The sequence below is a fragment of the Takifugu flavidus genome, chromosome 14 (assembly GCF_003711565.1).
Source record: "Takifugu flavidus isolate HTHZ2018 chromosome 14, ASM371156v2, whole genome shotgun sequence".
In the NCBI taxonomy this organism is placed as follows: domain Eukaryota; kingdom Metazoa; phylum Chordata; class Actinopteri; order Tetraodontiformes; family Tetraodontidae; genus Takifugu; species Takifugu flavidus.
The window spans coordinates 13,840,960-13,860,594 of record NC_079533.1 but is presented as its reverse complement, the minus strand read 5'-3'; the positions used below and the strand labels follow the sequence as shown (position 1 = coordinate 13,860,594).

The 19,635-nt window shown below is 47.8% G+C and overlaps 1 protein-coding gene and 1 long non-coding RNA gene across 2 annotated transcripts in view; one reads left to right on the top strand and one right to left on the bottom strand.

The window, feature by feature from the left end:
- Positions 1–19,635, top strand: part of tmem132e (transmembrane protein 132E) — a 188,506-nt gene that overhangs the window by 82,833 nt on the left and 86,038 nt on the right. The gene's annotated exons all lie outside the window — the stretch shown is intronic.
- On the bottom strand, positions 16,477–18,278 carry LOC130538021 (uncharacterized). Its single transcript, XR_008953749.1, has 2 exons — positions 17,689–18,278; positions 16,477–16,596 (listed from the first exon to the last, which is right to left on the bottom strand). It is a non-coding gene; the product is annotated as an uncharacterized LOC130538021 (long non-coding RNA).

Here is a 19,635-nt window from a genome sequence, read left to right as displayed (position 1 = left end):
ATGTCTGGGTTCTCAGTTGACACCTGAGGCTCTTATGTGTGTTGTTTGTGCATATTTAGCTGTTTCCACTAAACATTGCAGAATGAGCAGCGCTCAGCAGCTATTCTATCGGTATCGCTCCTTTCTGAGGGAATCAATGTTAAATATCATCCAAAAACACCTCAAAGTGACCCGGATGTGTCACGTCAAATCATCATCTCCTATTTTTTCAGCTGAAGGACGACAAAAACGCCTCGTACACCTCGTACACGTCACTTACATTGGTCTGTTGCTAAACAGTAACAGTGAGTCCGTCTCAAATGATTGCTAATGTCGCTAATATTTGCATCGAACCCGTGGGCTCTGTAGGACCTTTGACACATTGGAAAAAATATGGAAAAAATATGGAAAAAGGAGATGTTGATGCACGTTGGTTTGATTGACGGGCAAGCGGCTGTTTAGACAGCTAATCAGATTATGCACACACGCTATCGTGGTGTTGGATGAGCTTCCTAGCTCATTATCAAGGTGTCAACTCCAATTAAGGTCTGCTGGCAATTAAAGCGAGCTGAGTGTCGGCGACACCTGAACCATCAGACATGGCTCATTTTCAACTCCGCTGTTAATTCAGCACAGAAAAACTCATTAATGCTTGTTCACTTGCTGCGAGCTGCTTTGTCCAATCACGCAGGGTTTGTTTTTCACTCTATGTTAAGGCCCAACTGTTGAATATTGTGATATACACCAGATGTTCGTAGAATGCTCATCCATCTCGACCTGCCCCAGATCTTGCCCCGTCTGGTGGCAGACTGCAGTGAAATGGAGAGATGACCTCTTAGTTGCCAAGAGCTACGTCTCAATACGCATCCTACTTCCTGTTTTATCAACTATTAGTCAGACTTGACTTGGTATCCCACAATGCATTTCACCTCAGCCAGAGAAAGCAGTCCAGTAGGCTGTTTCCGAAACCACACACTTGTTCCCTATTCACTACTCACTACATGGGGGACATGGATTGAGTGAACTACGTAGCGCACTCAATTTAAAGTTAGTATCCGAACAACGGCGTCATTTACGGCTAAAGTGAAAGAATTTGACGCTTTAGTATGAAATGTGAAACAAACAGCGGACAATACATACATTTGTAAGTTATCTCTCCTTGTTTACCCGCCATTGATAGATTGTCACGTGATACCGTAAAGGCTGATGGGATATATTTTCCGAGCATCGGTTGTACACTACTTTTTGCAGTGCATTGTGGGATACATTGAGTGCACTACATAGGGTACAGCGATGCTCACTAACATTTCGGACACTATTTCAAAATGGCGTCTACACTATTGAGTGCACTATGTAGGGTATAGGGGGTGGTTTTGGAAACAGCCCAGTAGTGTCTCTGGGGGGGTGGGGCAGAGGAGGGGGCGTGTCCTGTCACTGGGTGTGGCTGCAGGTTGCTGATGGGTTAGTGGCGGTGCCGAGAGCGCGGAACACTCCGGTGAGATAATGAGGAATATTTCAGAGAAAGTGACATAGCAGGTGGGATGAATTCAAAGTGCTGGATCCAAGGACGTCTTTACTGCCGCCTGGAAAATGAGAAAAACAAGCTTGGCAATTTTGAAACTGGAGTCTTTTTTTTCTGCAGAGATGGAAAAGTGATAAACAACATGCTATCGCTTCAAAAATCTAGTCCGACTCGTCGCGAGAGCCATCTTCTCCCCTGAGAGGCAGTTTTTGTCTGAGCGATGTTTTTAAAACGAACAAGTCCAACTTGCTGATTAAATAGCAGCTGTAATTTCCTTTTGTTGACTGCTGAAAGGGAAATATCAGATGGTGATAAACAGGGAGGCTGGCGGTGAAACAGGTGAGCCATGAAGCAGAGTCACTCCAGCCCGAGAGCAGCTTGTCCTTGACGGTCGGAACCATGTTAAAAAACCCTGAAAGAGTCCAGCGTCCAGACCTGCTGGACCTGCTTTGAATCACAATAATCCTTCCTCAAACTGTAAGCTTCTGCATCTCAGAGGAACGTCACATGTCCATTTTGGACCAGGTTGACCCAGGGTGGTCCAGGTTACTTCAGGTTGACCCAGGGTGGTCCAGGTTACTTCAGGTTGGCCCAGTTTGGTCCAGGTTACTTCAGGTTGACCCAGGTGGTTCAAGTTACTTCAGGTTGGCCCAGGGTGGTCCAGGTTACTTGAGGTTGGCCCAGGGTGGTCCAGGTTACTTCAGGTTGGCCCAGTTTGGTCCAGGTTACTTCAGGTTGACCCAGGGTGGTTCAAGTTACTTCAGGTTGGCCCAGGGTGGTCCAGGTTACTTGAGGTTGGCCCAGGGTGGTCCAGGTTACTTCAGGTTGACCCAGGGTGGTTCAAGTTACTTCAGGTTGGCCCAGGGTGGTCCAGGTTACTTGAGGTTGGCCCAGGGTGGTCCAGGTTACTTCAGGTTGGCCCATTGATCCAGGTTGGGCCCAGGTTGGTCCTGGTTGTTCCAGGTTGGTTGCTCCAGGTTGGTACAGTTCGGGCCCAGGTTGGTACATAGTTGCTCTAGGTTGGTCCAGGTTGGTTGGTCCAGGTTGGTCCATTTTGGACCAGGTTGTTCCTGTTGTAGTGTCAAAGCAGCTTTTGTTGTTGATGCTTTCTGAGCTTTTTCCCTCCCTTTCCTAAAGATAACAAAGCTGCAGTGAGAATATTTGGGTTTACAAACTCTCATCACAGGCAACACTTAGGTTGCCAGTCACCTGCCGCCCAGTGACAGCCAACAGTGGAGGCTGGACGGGTCAGCAGGTGCTGGGCTCTGACATGTTGACCCCCATTTTCATCACCTGCTAATCCCGCCATTGTGAGCGATTATCAATATCCTGCATGCCCGGCTCTGAAAGGGATGAGGGGGCCGCTGGAGGGACGGGGGAGGGCAGAGGTCACTGCAAATGAACAAGGACAAAAGCTCGGCACAAACTCCGCTGTCTAATTTCATTATGTCGACATATTATTGCTTCAGTGGCTAAACGAGTGTGTCTGGCTGATATGAGGAGGAGGAGGAGGAGGAGGAGGGTTGGTCTGGTTGGTAGATCTTCTGGTGACTGATGCTCCTCAAAGGGACCACCAGGGAGGGTGGAGGGGCAGAAACATGGTTTTATTCAATGTCCCAAAGGAGAATTTGGGTTGTAGCTGATAGGGTCACATGAAAGATGGAATCATACATCAGTATAAATAACGTGCACAGTCAGCGGTGGTGTAAATAAAAGAACTAAGGAAAGAATCCAGAATTACAGCGTTAATCATACACTGCTCAAGTCAAGTGCAATAACACAGGGGGCAATAACACAGGGGGCAATAACACAGGGGGCAATAACACAGGGGGCAATAACACAGGGGGCAATAACACAGGGGGCAATAACACAGGGGGCAATAACACAGCGGCCAATTCAGATGGTGATGCAAAATACAACCGCCATCATTTTGAGCCAGACACACAGGCAACAACATGGGGCAACAACGCAGGGGGAAAAATACAGGCAACAAAACAGGGGGCAACGACAAAGGGGGCGATAACACAGGCAACAACACATGGAGCAACAACACATGCAACAACACATGGAGCAACAACACATGCAACAACACAGGGGACAATAACACACACAACACAGGGTACAACAGCACATGCAACAACGCAGGCAACAATATAAGGGGCAACAGCACGGGCAACAACACTCTGGGCAACAACACAGAGGGCAACAACACAGGCAACAATACAAGGGGCAACAGCACATGGTGCAACAATACAGACTTCAAGACAGGAGCAACACAGGCAACAACACAGTGAGCGGATGTTTACAACCTGGTTTTTGCTTTGGTTCAGTCTGGATCTTCACGGTCACGGCTGAGCAGGACTCGTACTCGCAGCTCTGACTGGGATGTAAAGTTGGCTGGCAACAGCAGCCAACAGTGGGCGAATGTTGACACACAGGATCTCATATTTGCAAGTGCGTATGTAAATTTGTTGGGTCTTTAAAGCAACTTTATGAATGATTCATGCGTCGGTGCAACATGTAAATGTGATTCCTGGTGAGTTTATAGCGGTTAAAGATGTAATTTGCAAATGTCAGATGTCTGCATATGTGGCAGCGGAACATTCAAAAGAAAACTGCTGAAATCTGATATCCTGATATCAGGCAACCTTGTAAACCCAGTTTAAACCACTGCTGATGACGTCTCTTCCTCATAAATATGAAGATGAAAAAGGTCCAGGACATCTGAGCATAACCCAGATTATAATAATCCTAATGTGGCATTAAAATCGTCCCGGATCATTTTACTATGCGAAACATATGGAAATATAATGCCTTCTCCTCCTAATGGGCGCTCGCCCAGGTGAAAAGGTGACGGATCTCTTTCTGGGTCACGTGACAGGATTCAAAAACACGTCTCAGTTTGTCCACGTCCAACATCTCCTGAACGAAGGTGGATTAAACCGTCACAGCCCCGTTTGGAACCAGAACCAGAACCAGAACTAGAATGGAGCTGTACAGAGGGCAGCAATAAATATATACTGCAGGATGGTGATGATGGTTGGCGATGGTGATGATGATGGTTGGCGATGGTGATGATGATGATGATGAGGTTGGTGATGATGATGGTGGACGATGGTGATGATGAGGAGGATGGTGATGATGATGGTGGACGATGGTGATAATGAGGAGGATGGCGATGATGATGGTGGTTAATGATGGTGATGATGATGGTGGTTAATCATGGTGATGATGATGGTTGACGATGGTGATGATGATGGTGGTTAATGATGGTGATGATGATGGTTGGTGATGTGGTGATGATGATGATGATGGTTAATGATGGTGATGATGATGGTTGACGATGGTGATGATGATGATGATGAGGATGAGAATGGTGATGATGATGGTGGTTAATGATGGTGATGATGATGGTTGGTGATGGTGATGATGATGATGGTTAATGATGGTGATGATGATGGTTGACGATGGTGATGATGATGATGAGGATGGTGATGATGATGATGATGGTGGTAATGATGGTGATGATGATGGTTGAGGATGGTGATGATGATGGTGGTTAATGATGGTGATGATGATGATGTTAATGATAGTGATGATGATGATGGTGGTGATGAGGATGATGATGCAGCTGACTGATCAGAGAAGCAATATCAAGTGGATCTGGACCATTTTCCACGTGGTTACATTCCCTTCTTGGATAGGAGAGCGGTGTCTATTGTCTCAGGTCACACGCACATGCGCACGTCCACATGCCACCTTGTCGAGGGAAACCCGTGAATCTTCCGACGGTGATGATTTGTCGGATCTTTGAGCCGACTGGAGAGAAATTCACTTATGGAGAATTGATTGATTGGATGGAGGTCAGAGAGGCGTCCAGTCAGCTTTGATTGAATTCTGATTGATGGTCGTCGTGCTCCTTCACCTTCATGCTCATGGCGCCACATCCTGGACTTTTCAAAGCTTCCATCCTCCTCGGTGTCTGTGTTTTAGCTACTGCGCTACTGCGTGTTAGCCTTTACAGGCTGCTGAGCTAATATCAACAATATCAATATCATCGGTGCAGCAGGATGCTGTGAGAGTTTACTGACATGGAGAATCAGGAGGAAGCATGGACTCAGGAACAGGAAGACGTGTTCTAATCAAAAATTCCATGCAAGGTTCCTCTAGCTCCCTCGAAACAGAAGGTTGCCAGTTTTACTCACCTGGCTGGAGGGAGCTGTGCTCCGAGGTATCGGTGCAGGGACTGCAGATGAGGAACAGACATGATGGTTGTCTGCTCAGAGAAGAAGAACGATCCGAGCCCTGATGGGATCGTGCATCCCATCAACGTTCCTGTTCCATATCACAGCTTTCCCTATGACAGTTGGCTGCACACTAACCAAATTTATCCTGTCGCAGTCCTAATAGACTCCAGCAGCTGAGGTTGTCTACTTTATGATGCATTACGTTGATTGCTCTCACTGATTGGCTGTCAGACAAACATGGAGCGAAGCGGCGACTTGCACCAGTGCATTTCCTGCTGGGGCCAAAAAGAAAAAAAACATCCGTCCTCTTCCCCATAATATTTATAATGAATAAATAATAATGTTTGCATGCATGTAAACCTGTGAAAGCAAGAGTGAGAAAAAGTTTGGGAGGCTTCGGCCAAATGCCTGTCAGCGACAAAGCTGTGGAGGGCAGGTGAAGGTTGGACGGGTGGACCTCCTCAGAACATCCATCACCAAACCTGCTTTATCGCCTCTATCGTGTTCTCATTGCTGCTTCGTTGGTTGCTTCTCCCAGGACACGTCCGGCAGCACATTCACTCCCGCTTTGAATTGAAGGTCATTTGTTGAGACTGTTTGAAGTGTGGATCGGGGTCCGGTCAGAAAGGTCTCCTTCAGACCTGCTGCACCCTTCAGTAAGTGGGATCAGACGCTTGACGCCAGGCTGGTGGAAATCAGGTTAAACGTCCTCTGACGCTCTGTCCTGCATCTGTGTGCCAGATGTTTCCTCAAGTGGAACAAACTGTCAGACCCTTCTTAGCAACTGCTTGATGGGCACTAACGTCATTATCCAGATGTGGCTTTACTGGCAGGCTGATGTGCGCGGCTAAAGAAAACCAAACCACAATTATGTAAGATACCAGATTTGGTCCATTTTATTCAGCAAAGCAAGAGAAAAAGCCACATTTTCTGGGATATCAATGCGTTCAGCATCTGTAATCACGACCGCGCTGACAGACAGGAAGCCTGGCGCGATCGCGCACGCACGCCGCCACTTTATCGGCCCGTCACGTCCCTGGTCCGTCACTTCTGAGAGTGGGTGTGGGGCTGGAAGGAGTGACAGGAAAGGATAGAGGGATGGAAAAGATGATAATCCACAGGGAGGAGTGGCGGGCGCTGACATGAAGGGAGGGCAGAGGAGAAAGACAAAGAGAACGAGCGTGTGAGTGATGAAGGTGGGGTCAGAAATGAATAAAAGTGTGGAAGGAGCCTCGGCGGACGGCGCCGGGGGGGGGGGGCGGAGGGCGTGAGCGTGACAGCGATGAGTTATGATAACCCTGAGCGGCTTCAATAAATAAACACATCAATATAATCTGATGGTTGGAAGCGAGGCTGCAGACGTGTTCCCTCGTATATACTGTACGCACTCGCAGTAGCGCCAGGTTTTGCATTTAAATGGAAGACAAGAGACTCTGGAAATGGGATGTGGAGGACACTACGGAGCGACTGGATCAGTGGCAGCGCCGGCAGCACGCAGGGAACAGAGTGGAAACTCCCTCTAGGAATTCATTAGGATAGACCTTTCTTGAGTGTTGACACCGCCGGCTTTGCCCCTCGCATCTCCCCCACCCTCAAGTTTGCTTTCATTCGTTGCTGTTGCAGATGTTTTGGCGGAACCCTGTCCGGAACGGGAGGTGGAGACATGGCAACGCTGAGCTCTGGCTCACTTCTCCTGGAATTCTGAGGGGTTTGTTTGAACATTTGGGTGGAGGTGGGCAGCAGGGCTGGTTCACCTTCTCCCAAACAGCACGTGTTGCTCTTCCACGGGGCAGCACCTCTGACTTTTTCCTCGATGCATTGATCCATGAAGCTCATTCTCCCTTCTGGGAAGGTGGACACGCTTTTCGATGTTTTCTCTCATCTGTGGAGCTGCTGGCGGAGGTGGTGAGGCAGGTGGGAACGTCTGGATCTGCTGTCGGCTCATTAATCAGCTGTTTTTAGTAAATCCGGGACAAACAACAAGCAAAACCGTTCTCTACGGTGCTTCATCCATATTTCACTCGCCTCATTCAGAAGGAATCATATCTTCTCTCTCTCGTTCACACAATCACCGCGCAAGACTGTGATTGTGCAGCTGAAGATCATCTATTTCCTGCCAACATTTCCATCAGTCGCAGCAGCTCAGTCATGCTAACAGACGTGTTGAATCTTCCTCGTATTGATTTTCCTCGCGCAGCGTCTGTGCGGATGAATCGCTCTTGTCTGAACACGGGGAGCTCTGGTTCCAGCGCGTGAGAAGACGACCACAGTCCGAAACATCCAAGCTTCCCTGGTTTGTTTTCCCAATCGATTCTAACGAGCCCAGGAAACACACCTCAAACTAAAATGAAGGTAAATAAAAAGAAGTGCTAGCACGGATGCTTGATTTGGAGCTGACCTGCCGTGATCCTCTTCCAGGTCTGGGCCAGCCGCTGGGTCCGGTCCCAGCAGGGGGCGTCTGAAAGCCTCCCTGGCCCGATCGGCCAATCCAGAGTAGCGAATAGCGAGCTGAATCAGCGTCACATGACCAGACTAATGTGGAGCTCTCATATGACGCCTGCGTTGGATCAAAGCAATTAAAAGTGTGGCGGCGTTGTGAGCATCCCAACTTTGTCAGACTGTGGATTTAATGAAACATCTGACGTCTGTGGAAGAACATCTGTCTTCCTTAGACCGACCGTCACTGTCACCGACGCTGCTCTCCTGTCTGTCTGAGCATGGGAGGGGGTGACGCGGCGTTGACACCTCGGGTGACCTGTGGACGGGCAGCTGTGACAGGCCGCCGACGTGGCTGTCACCGGTCCGGGCTGATGACAAACGTGCAGCCGCTTCCTGGCAGCTAACATCTGGGACGGGGCAGAGCCTGACACGCGGCGGTGGCAGCGGCGTTTGTTTCGGATCCTCGTTCTCTCACCTGCTGACTCCACCAACCCGCCGTATTTCCCCGTGTTTCCGATAAAAGACAAACAACAGTCTAAGAGCTCCACCAAAGTGTTGACCCTGTCAGAGCCCCGGAGTTCTTCGTTCCAGAGGAGGAGGAGGATGATGAAGAGCGGCGGGACTGATGCCCAGCCTGCTCCCGTAGCCTTTATATACTGAAAGAATAAGTTGGAATTTCAGTCACATCTCAAGGGCTCTTTTATTTCTCGCTCTTTCACTTGCTGTTGTTTAATTAAATGCGTGAAATAATAACATTTTAATTGCTTTGATTTTGAAAGCTCATCGAGTGTCATCTTGACGCTCTGTGCACAATCAGGCCAATGAGTTCTTAATTTTCAAGCCTTTGCTTCATAAAATAAGTGACCGCCCGCAGATCGAAGCAGAACTTGAGTGTTCTCGGAGAACTAGGATGGAAATTGGAATGTGCAAGCCAGGTGATCCCAGTCGGAATATATTCAGATAAACATCTGCACGTGGTGGTTGGTGTTTGGTCCATTGTATGGTCCTTCCTGGGGGAACTTTGTCTCTTTATCATGTTTTATTCATGGAGTGAGAACCCTGGTGAGAACGTTACCGTCTCTCCACCATCTGAGAGGGCACTTCATCTTGTTTTATCTGCCACGAGGGCCTCCGATTGGGCACTTTGTGCTGCTTTTTTCCGGCTCTGGAGCTGGTGATAGCTGTGGCATTGAGCCTGTTTGGGGCTTTTCTCTCCTTTTATTCTCTAGCTTCTCAGAACCGCGGGCTGATGAGGGCGGCTCGGCGTGCAGCTGTTTTCTTTCTCACGCAGCCAAAACAACGGCGGCCGTGACCTTTACACGCTGTCTTAGAGACCTCATGCATTAATAATGATGGCGTAGTTTCGGGACAGTCATGTGCCTTTTTCAAAGGTATCCACAGCCAAGCGATAATTTATTCCGAGTACGCGGCTATTTCTCGATTGGACGCACACGCAACTAATTTGCAGTCCACTCGTGTGTCGGCATCGACTTTACATGCAATCGCAGCTCCTCGGCAATTAACTTCACATTCAGCCAGAACACACACTGAGGGAATCCACTTACTTTAGGCATTCATTTCACAATGACTTCATTAAAAGGCACAAAACTGCTGCCTGCACGTGGAACAGTGCTGCTCTCACAGTCTGGGGACCTTTCACAGCGTTTTCCTCCTCCGTTTAGAAAAACTGATCCTGGAAATACAAAGAGAGAGTTGGAGTTCTCATTTGGATTTACTCTTCTCTCATTTAATTCTGTCCCCCCCCCCCACAGAATCTCACTTTTGACAATGCCGCATAGTTGGAACTGGCACGAACGTCTTGGTAACTTGGTAATTAGCAAAGACACAGCTGTTGGAGCACAAACTGACCTCGGAGCAGGCAGTTGAAGCTTAAACTCCAGAGCTCTGTTTTTCGTTCCGGGGCCCGACGCGCTCAGTTTCGCTGACAACCGTAGCTATTGTGTGATTGTGACTCCTCAGATGACCCATTTTCAGAACGCTGCTTCATCACTATTCCTACGTAATATTGGAACTACATGGCTAATTTTCTATACATGATTCATCATTAGGCGCTAGATTTTTACATTATTCAATCGCTGCAGTGGTGGAATGTCGAACTCCTGCGCTGGGTGTAGAGTATGTAGATAACGCGCAGATCCGTGTTTAAAAAAAAAGCAGATTATATATTATTTATTCCCAATCAGGAGGAGTTCATCCTCTGAGCTTCCATCCAGTGGCACAAACAGAGCTAAAAACTGCAGTGGCGTCTTCATCAGATCATTCTGATCTCCAGCTCAAATCCCTGCAGCCGCTCTGTCACGACATGAATCCCGTCCTATCTTCTGGTGGAACATCTACGCGCACAACCCACAGCTAGCTGTCAACACACGACTGGGGAGGCAGTCGTTTCCTCCATCAAACACTCAGATATGAGAATATCAACCATAACTAGAGCCCAGCAGGACTCCAGGACACTCCAGCTGTTTGACAATTACTTTATGGTAATTTGATTAACTGCTCTTTGCTGGAGAAGCTTCATCACCGCACTTAAGCGGAGACTGGAGGCATTGTCTTAAACAGGGATTATGTGACCTAATCCGGCTCGGATAACTTCATTGTGTCATTTTATATTGTGCTGGTGCAGTTTGAAGGTTGTTTTCTAAATGAATTGTGTCTGATCATATTACGCAACAAACAGAGACATCCTCGATAGTCCTGCAAACCCTCTGCAGACCAGACGCAGTTGGGAAATAATAGAGCTCCGAGTGCTCCAGCAGGTTAATCCAAGTACGACCCTTCGATCTTCTTCATTTACATTCTGAAACAGCCTCTGCTCCATCTCTCTGGACTCCTTATGTGACCTCTGTTTCACCAAATCTGTCTTCTCGCCGCTGTTGGATTCCGTGTTGCCACCACGTTCAGGGATAACACACCGAACTTCCAGGACAGCCTTGGTCCTGTCATTACAGCCCAGGATCAGACCATAAGTATCAGTCATGGCACGAACATTCAGGAACGGGCCAACAAGTGCAGGTCCCGGTCCAGGGAAGCACCCTAGCCCACCTGAAAACACAGGGAAATATCAAGTTTCCTTCAAAATGTTCAAAGTTTGAAGTTTAAGAACACAAACAGTTTGAAATTGAAAGTCACTTAAACATGTGAACATAATATCTTAATATTGTCTTAAAGGTTTTCCCATCAGTCAAAGCTTCTCATCAAACCATTAAAACAACTACAAAAAGTGGGATTTTCTGACAATCACTGGACCAGACAAACTCTCCCAGCCTTCCTGACCCCCCCACCCCCCATGTGCCACCTCAGACAGAAAAGCTCTGCATCCATCCAGATGATCCCGCTTTATTTCTTCTTTTAGTTCTCACAGAGCAGATATGGCAGACATGTGTCATGTTCAGGCGGCGAGTGTGTGAGTTCAGATGAAATACTTCCTGAGTTCTGACCTCCACGGTCGCGTCTGCACTCATTCAGCTCGTCAGGAGCTTCGATCAGGCATGTTGACAGCCAGCCGAGCCCTAATTGAGAGGAATCCATCTCTCGGGTTGATTTCCTCCTGCCAGAGTGTGACTGGGCAAAACACATCAGCCCACATGTGTCAGCCCTGACACTGAGGAGATGCTAGAGTGTAATATTGTTGCTACAATCTAAGCTCTTCTGACCTCAGATCAGTCCAGATGTTTATCATTGTTGGAGTGAATTTCTGGTAGCATCAGTTTCACAAAGTGGAGCCGCTGAGTCATCTGCACGACAGACACACTCTGGAGCGGAGCTGCTCTTGGAGGACGTCCCGGTCCTGCTTGTACAAATGCAAAGTTCGGAATCTGAATCTGCAGCAGGACACGGGAGAACTCCTGGTTTGGTTGCATCTGAACTTCAGAGCTTCGGCTGGTGACCCATCACAAGTCCAGCCACAAACATCATCCTTCACTTGCTGTTGGCACCAAAACCTGAACTTTGCTTTTCCTACACCGGCCTCCATCTATCAGCCATCCATCTACCAGCCATCCATCTACCATCTAGCTAACATAATACCGCTATCAGCTACCAGGACCTCCTCAGAGGCTCCACAGAGATGTTGTGAATGAGGACATCTGTATCTTCTCCATCATCTTTCTGGTTTCCCATCACTCCACGGCTGATTTCACGCCGACTGAGCGGCTACAGGAAAAAGCGGAGCCTCCAGACGTCTCCCACAGCTGAGATGTCGCCTTTACACGATGCTCGTTTTTCCTTCGCATGTGCAAAACAAACAGGCAGCATCTGCTGGAAATGTCTGTTTTTTTTTGGTTGATCGTCTGCATAATATGCATGAGTTTACATAACCTGAGATATGATTAAAAAGCACTAAAGCGGAGAAATCTGGAATCCTGTCTGGATTCGGAAGAAACAAAGCTGACAAGGACCTTATTAAAGATTGAAACCTCAAAAGAAATAAAGAGGGAAACAATCCCCCAAAACAATCCAGATGAGAGGGAAGGCAGATCACAGCTGGATAACAGACAAAAGACGGAATAGAAAATGCGCATCTTAACGCAAATACGCAAGCAAAAATAGTCTGGATGAAAAGAAAAGAGGCAGTTTTGTGTTTCTGAGGGGGCGGGCACGTTGTCAAGCCTGACTTTGATGAAAATAATTAAAATGCGTCGTGCCGTGGAGAACGTTAGCTTATGTGCATGTCATCACTAGCTGCTTCTGCGCGCTGGAGCACAAGTGCCATATTTTCTGCTCTGATGGAAACTTCAGCTCCTCCATTAAGAGACGCACTTTGTTCTGACCTTGGGCGCAGCAGAAAGCTCTGTTCCATCCCCGGTGAAGACACAAAAACATCCTAATGGTCCACAGCTGCCTGGCCGTCTCTCCGGAGCAGCTATTTCTGAGTCAAGGATCACGGGAACCCGGCGCCGTGCACTTTGAGGACAGCCTGGTCGTTGCGAAGCCATTCTTATCTCATCACCGGCTCTCATCTCGTTAAAAACATCAGACGTTGGGAATCAAAGAGGAGTCCACACAGACGCCCCAAACCTGCGAGTGGGTCGGACTGTTAGGTGTGTCTGGGCTCTGATGTCGCGGCTCTCAACCAATCAGATTGCTTCGGGCAGCCTTTAACACAGCTCAGGTGTGTTTGTTGAGCTTCCTGCTGAGGTGGGAGCTGTCGGGGCCTTTTCTTCATGCAACATGATTCCACTCAGCCCCGAGCTGCCTCCTCCTCCTCATCTTCATCATCAGAGGGCAGCGCAGCTTCTGTTTGGTCGTCCCGCCACTTCTCTGACATCTTCCCCAGGTTGTTGCCGGTGGTCTTGGCAACAGCCGGCAGCTGTTTCTGAGCCCACTTTGCCGGAGAGCAAAAGTTTCAGCTTCAGCGGCTGTGTTGGCAAAATTGTTTGTTTTAATTATAATGATTATTGGTGTATGTTTAGTGGTGCTTTGGTTTACTCATCGTTATGGTTACGACTGAAGGGGAAGGATGGCGGCCTCGGCCTCGGTCATGTTGGATTAACGAAGGGAGGGCCTTGTTCAACACAAGTGCTGCGTTGCTATGGCGACCTTTCATCATCCGAATCACCAGCGTGATCAGATTCATATTCCAGAGCAAGGTCAAGCCATAAAAGTGTGGCGGAGGAATAAAGAACAGTCCTGGGGTGTGTGTGTGTTGTTGTTGGTGTTGCTGGTGGTGGTGTGTGTGTTGTTGTTGTTGTTGGTGGTGTGTGTGTGTGTGTGTGTGGGGGGGGGGGGGGTCGCCAGAGGCGTTTATTGATTAACTCATTTCAGAAGCGTTCCCGTTGTTGTTTTCCAGCTAAGCTCCATAAACAGAAAAGTCGGAACGCTGTGAGGTCGTGAGAGTTACGCGTGTGTGCAAAACAGTCACGTTTGGATTTTTAGGTGCATATTAGTCGCCCAGAGCTGAGAACGTTCCAGTTTCATATTTTAGCATGAGCAGGGGCAACGAGTTCTTAACTGTGGAGGACGTGGCTCTCATGCAGCCACCTGGACGGCTGACACATGCACGTGCACGACATTTCAGGTTCGCAGAGGACAATTGATAAAGACCCAGAGAAACATTAAAAGAATTCAAATGGAGAACATGTTCCCTCTTTTATTCCTCAGCCGGTCTACATGAGCAGAAAAATGTTATTCCTGCAGTGGTAATTTGCTCTATTAAATGTTCATAATGCGAGAAAAAAATCACCTTGAAGCTTAAATGAAAACTCTCGTGTGAAGAACAACTCTGAATCTTCCCATGAACTCCCACTCTTGATCCACGGCAGATATTAACTCACGTCCCCGAATCGCTGTTTGTTTTTGAAGAGCCTCTCACAGCCCTTAAAAATGAGGATTCACAAGTGTGCTGATGTCAAGTTGAGAATGAGCGGGTGGAATCAGAGGCGACGCCGAACCCTCTCCACGGTCTGGTCATGGAGGCAATGCAGTCTGAGCTCTGCTGATGCTACAGCTAAACATCCCGCTAGTTCACACAGGAAATATTTAGTGCTGCCACCTGTTCTGGTTTTACTGGGATTATCCATCTTTTTCCTAGCCTGTCCCAGGAAACAAGGAAATTCCTGATTGTAATTTATGTTTTTCCTGGTCAACCAGCCACTCAAAACATGCATCGTATCTCTGGTTGTCCTGATCCAGTATTTTTACTCCTGATCCCGATGCAAAATAAACCCCATTTTTGCTATTCAGTCCGATACAGTTGGCCGATACTTGAGTACAATAAAGTTATTAATAACAAACCAAAGCAGCTTAAAAAAGCCCACTTCCAAGCGTTTCCTTGATACAATTTTTTGTCAAGAACTAGATTTATAAAGCAAACAACTGGAGCCATCAGGAGGTAGCTGCCAGATCTTAAGAGTCTGAGCATTTCTGGTCACTGGCGAGACAAAAACAAATGCCAAACAAAAGCATCAGTCGTCTTTGACACATTGAAAATAACTCCAAGTTACTGCAACGATGCGGACCTGGATGGTGTACCGCTACGGTGGTGTACCGAAGCAGAACAAATCTAACGTTAAACATCAATTACCACCGACATCAAGATGTCAGCTTGTTGCGTTTATGGTCGGTGGAACCGGTTGCGATTTATTTAAGGTTAGTTTATTAAAGTAAGCTTTGCGATTGCTTATGCTAGCGTAGCTTGAAAAGCCTCTGCGCTGCACAGCCACTGGGGGGGGGGGGGGGGGGGGGTTATCTTAAATGGCAACAATGAATCTTGATAAGAAATGTTAACATGTGACAGAAGACTGAGGATGAGGGTGGGTCAGGACTACTGGGACAGTAACACTGATGAATACTGGATGAAATACGCTTGCTCAGTTATCAATATGCTCAGTCTCGTTAAGCATGAAGGGAATCCTGCTAAAACAATCCTGAAGTTGAAGCTACCGAGCAAACCAAGGCAGTGCCGTCATTAATGATCTCAGCAAACAAACTTACCGTTGTCAACTTAGGAGCTACCTATCTCAGTGTGGCACACAGGTGTCAAGTATGGCTTGTTAGAATTCTATGATGACCTGATGGATCATGTGAACAGAACTGAGAGCGTTGGACCAATCAGCACCGCTGGTGCAGATAACTTGTCGACTAGTTATGGGGGGGCCGACTCTGTCGTTCAGAAGCTCAGAGCAGCTTAGCAACACTGTGAAAACAGCCAATGGTACATTTAGTGCTGGGCGGTATGATTTCCTAAAAATGTACAGTGAATTCAGTTGTTATGGTAGAAAATTGGAAATGCTGGAAGACGCCTGCAAATTTCCAAATACGCAAAACAAGGAAACCCAGAGGCACGTCCCCACGCGGTGGCTGCCTTTGCTGCTGGCAGTTTAGAGGATTTTAGAGAGTTGGCCAGCTCTGAAGTCTTATTTTTGGTCTCTAGGACAGGAGGACTGAAATATGGACTGTTCTCAAATGCATCCTGGCAGAGACAGATTTTGAGGAAGCAGCAAAATGTCTTGGGAGCAATTTTGATTTCACTGAGCAGAGACTTGCACATTTGCAGCCCTCATGAAGGACACTCTCGTCTGTGCTGGATGTTTTCGTGGAGGAACTTGCCCTCATTGTCACCTCGAATGAGACAGAAGGTGGGTTTTCTTCTTCAGCTGAGCGTTTCAAAGCCGCTTTGTTTGTTTTTTCAGTTCCCATCAGCGATGCCGGAGCGAGTTTATGTGGCGGATGCTTGATCTGTCACCCCTCTACCCATGTGTTTAGCCGAGAGCTAGCGAAGGCCAGCGCCATCAATGCTCACACCAGTATCTGAGGGATCAGGGAAGCTGGTTCTTCAATACTTCATATTTAATGTATTCAGTGCAAACGATCTACAAAAAATAACGATTTTGTTGCCTCGGCTGGGTTTCTGAGGGACACCCGGTAGAATGTTAGAGACAGGTGGCAACCCTACGGATAGAAAAAGTAGGTTTTTAAATATTCTTCATCATTTCTAACAGAATACAAGGTTAGTACGCGTCTGCCATCTGTTAGCTTGCAGCCCTCCGTACAAAAAGTTAGCATTTAGCCTTGTTAATCATTACAGCATCAAAATCCAGGTCTGCTCAACAGCAGAAGACCCAGATCGGATATTTGGTCTAATTTCAATCTTTCAGTACATGATATCTATGTTTCTGCTTGCCAATTCTTGTGATATTTAGGATTTTTTTAGGTCTTTTTGCAGTTGTACTAGCCTAAAATTCATTCATTTCCTCTGCCTATTCATCAGCTTGCTCTCTCCTTTCCAAGTGCTGTTTAGCTGTTTAGCTTTAAGATGTCCTTTGAAACAGGAGAATATCAGCAATGATAAAGGACAATTTAATATTTTTGCACTCGCATTATTGTACATTCATCAAGGATGGAGCAGCAGATACACCTGCAAGCTGTTCAGGGAGAAAAGGGATAAGTGGCATCACTCCGACAGTTAATTATCAGAAGTCTTGGAGAGCTTTGTCAGAAACAGCCTGCAGGAGAGGAAGAGATGTGGGCGGAAATAAAGAGATGGATTTTGCATTTAATGAGTCTCAGACGGGTGGATGATTAGTGGGAGCGCTGCACCCTTTTTGTTGCACCTGCGCAAACGGCCAGAACCTTCTGCGTCCATGCAGATCTGAAGGACTGATACTACTCCCACCTTTTCATGGCTCTAATATGCTGCGCCTCGTCCACGCGCTATGGAAACACATGAATAAATGATATTTTGGATTTAGGCTTGTGTAGCCGATGAATTGATGACACGAGTGCTCCGTAGTCTCGACCATCAAAGGGAGTTTTGAGGGATTTTAAAATAAAAATGCATACAATAAACATTTTTCCATGTAATGGATTCCCCACAATGGTGTAAAAAACCTGTGTGGTTTGGAGTTGAGGCCCTGACCGAAGAGCTTCGTCTCCTCTGCTCTGAAGCAGATGGGAGTCAGCGCCACGGAAACCAGCAAGTCGGTCGGATGTTTGGCGGGAATCGTTTCAGTCCATCAGTTTTTTTTTTTGTTTTTTTTTTACCGCCATCTGATGCGTTCAGCCGATGACTAAACGCACGATTCGGCGTGTAAACTTGCGACGCAGTCGGAGTCGTGTTTTTTACGCCGCGTCAGTTTGATTTCCATCCCAGAAATGACTCTCCGTTCATGCCTTCACGCCGAGCTTGATTGAAAAGGTTTCCTGGGTCTCCTCCGCGTGGCCCGCCACCTCGCCTCAGAGCGATCGGCATCTGCTGCGGCTTCGCACTCGCCAGACTGGCTCAGGAGCGGCCGGGTGTTTATGCCAGGCGTTCCGTAATTGAGCTCCACGCTCCTTTGTTAATGCGATCAGAGTCGCTGTCATTTGCCTGCAGCTCAACCAGCAGCTTGGTGTCAACTCCTCATGACGCAGCTTCTGGTGATCCCGCACGAGGACTCCAGCAACACCGCATCTGAATATTCCAGGTCTGATTAAAAGTGTCAGCGGTGCATTATTGATGCTCGCCGTCCTTTCTTCATCCTCGCCTCCGACTGCTTCATCCTGGGAGATCAATGAATCCTCCTCTCTAATTCCAACAAACAGCCTCGTCTTGTTGCCATCTGTTCTGCACACAGGCTGCAGCAACTGGAGCCTCTGTGCTGTTGATGAGAGGACAGACTGAAACTGACGCCTGCAGCTGTAGCATCTACCCTCGCTTGTACCCGCCTGTAGTCGCCTGTAGCTGTCTGTACCCGCCTGTAGCTGTCTGTAGCCGACTGTAGCTGTCTGTAGCCGACTGTAGCTGTCTGTACCCGCCTGTAGCCGACTGTAGTTGCTTGTAGCTGTCTGTAGCCGACTGTAGCTGTCTGTAGCCGACTGTAGCCACCTGAACCCGCCTGTAGCTGCTTGTACCCACCTGTAGCTATCTGTAGCCGCCTGTAGCTGTCTGTAGCCACCTGCACCCGCCTGTAGCTGCTTTTACCCACTTGTAGTTGCCTGTAGCTGCTTTTACCCACTTGTAGTCGCCTGTAGCAGCTTGTACCCGCCTGTAGCCGCCTGTAGTCGCCTGTAACTGTCTGTAGCCACCTGTAGCTGCCTGAACCCGCCTGTAGCTGCTTGTACCCACCTGTAGCCGCCCGTACCCATCTGTAGTTTCCTGTACCCACCTGTAGTTTCCTGTAGCTGCCTGTAGCCACCTGTAGTTGCCTGTAGCTGTCTATAGCCACCTGGACCTGCCTGTAGCTGCTTTTACCCACTTGTAGTCGCCTGTACCCACCTGTAGTTTCCTGTAGCCGCCTGTAGCTGCTGGCTGCCTCCTTGTTGTCTCATCCTACTATTTATATCTTCGTGCTCACATATCCATCCATCCATCCATCCATCCATCCATCCATCCATCCATCCATCCATCCATCCATCCATCCCTCCATCCCTCCATCCACTTTACCAGTTTAACATGTAATTTAATTCTACCTATTGTCTTCCTCTGGAGCCTAAACATTTAAAATGGACAGTAATTGTAGTCCTCCAAAACGTCTGCATTGATTACGGTGTTTAACCGTGATGCTTTTATCAAGGTTCTGCATGGAACCTTGGGCCCTGCCCTCGGCATCAATGTTACTGTGACGCCCAGAACCGAGCTGAGCTCTTCAGCCTTTCATGGTAACGATACTCCCTAAGGGCTGCGGCCTCTCGCAGCATGAAGGTTTTCACAGAGCAACAATGGTTCAGCTTCTGTCTCATCCTCTAAAGTGTTCCATGGCCATTTATTAACACTGCACCACTCACTCACACACACACACACACACACTCACACATTCATACAGATCACACGGTATTTACATATCATGTATTTTTCAAACAAACCATGAATGACGGTTAAAGGCTCCTTGTTTCCTTTCATAGTTGCGCACAAATAGAGGAATTGAATATCATGAAGCGCAGCCGGAGAAATTAATTATTCACTGAATCCCAAGTAAAAATTATACCTTGCTGAAAGCAGCATAGCATTAG